The sequence below is a fragment of the Octopus bimaculoides genome, chromosome 5 (genome assembly GCF_001194135.2).
Source record: "Octopus bimaculoides isolate UCB-OBI-ISO-001 chromosome 5, ASM119413v2, whole genome shotgun sequence".
Taxonomy (NCBI): domain Eukaryota; kingdom Metazoa; phylum Mollusca; class Cephalopoda; order Octopoda; family Octopodidae; genus Octopus; species Octopus bimaculoides.
The window spans coordinates 7,615,818-7,617,633 of NC_068985.1; positions in this window are offsets into that span (position 1 = coordinate 7,615,818).

The following is a 1,816-nucleotide window of genomic DNA, read 5'->3' on the forward strand; positions in this document are numbered from 1 at the left end:
TAGAAGACACTTGCTCAAGGTGCCACGCAGTAGGACTGAACTCGGAACCATGTGGTTGCGCATATGGTAGTGTATAATTTGAAGGTAATTTGAAAGGGATTTTATTGGGGAGTTGAGTCGATATGTAAAGCATTCATGGGCAAACTGCGGCCCGCGGGACTTTCTTAACAGCACACCTAACAGAAAATTCCCTTGAAGCTGTTTAGTAGTGCGGCTTGCCTGACACATGCGACCCGCTTCTGGAAAACGGTGGCCGATGCCTGAAAATAAAATTTGTTCAATTAAAATAATTTTCTAACATAGGATCAAAACCGCATGTGTTTTGGGCGATGATTAAATTGAATGGTTCATTGCTAAAGCCCCTTAAGGATCAGTGGTATTGTCGGGGTGTATAGGTGAGGAGGGCTGGTCTGTGGGGGTGACTGGTTCAGTTAATAAATGAAAATATGTTTTTTGGGGTTGTGTGAAGAAGTAATTGAACAACATCCACAAACATTTAACTGTAGATTTTATTATCGCACATAAAGACAAACTGCGTTGGCCTTTTACAGATAACGACAGCAATGATTATATTCTGGGGGAGATACAACCTGGAATTTATGGCAACCTTTTAATCCATGTGGCTACCCCAACATAACTGGAAACAATTGTGATGTAGTGGTGACGGTGGTTCTTTGTTATCTGAGCCGTCTACCTGGGACGTCAGGTGTTGCAAGAATGGAGGCACATACCGCTTTCTGCTCAATATTGTACAATTAATTACCGCCAAAAGTGGCCTTTTATAGAGCACAAAAAGATTCTAGAGGACTGAATCTTGACGCTGATTCGTTGCTTAATAGACCAATCACATGTAACTATTGTGATTCAGTTGAGATGTCTGACCGTGTATTCTGCGATTCGGTTTCGAATCCCCGCTACAATGATTAAATATTGGGAGTGGAGCGTGCAGATTGCTACCTGGAATTTATGGCAACCCTTTGATGCAACATGTGGCTGCCCCAACATAACTGGAAACAATTGTGCTATATTAGTGGTGACAGAGGTTATTGCCATCCATCTACGCTATCTGTCTTAGCCGCCTTCCTGGGTTGTCTGGCCGGATAAAATTGCGCGCAGAACGGTTTTTATAGGGGACCGGCAGTTAAATTCTAGAATGTTCGAGAAAACCTGTCCACGCCACCCTTGCGCGATGATTGGTCGGTCAACAGACCGATCACATGAAATTATGGTGGTTTGCTCGTGATTTCTGAACGCATATCCTCGAATTTAGTTTCGAATCCCCACTACAGTATAATCGACTCTTGTTGGATTTGAAACTCGGAGTGTAAAGGAACGTAACACAATGCCAGAAATGAAAAACAAACATGAACCTTGACTGTGTTAAACACATTAGTCTGCAAGGAGAAAAATTGCATGTAAATAAATATATGCTCTTTAGTTCGTTTTAGTTTTCAGGGCTTAGGCCATGCTGGAGCAAACAGGAACAAACAGGCGCTAAAACGAACTCATCCTTTTCTTTTTTCTTCTATTCCGTCTGAATCTCCATGTGTTTATAGATGCAGTTTTTTCTTCTTCTTCTTCTTCTTCTTCTTCTTCTTCTTCTTCTTCTTCTTCTTCTTCTTCTTCTTCTTCTTCTTCTCCTCCTCCCCCTCCTCCCCCTTTTACTTCTTTTCTTCGAACATATCTATGTGCTAAAACAGCAATATTTACACAATCTCGTGTGTATTTTGCGTGACATTAGTAAAATTTATGAAGTTAAGGGCTAAACGCGGTTTGAAAAATGCAAGGAGGCGGTCAGTTGGTGGTTTGTGGTGTC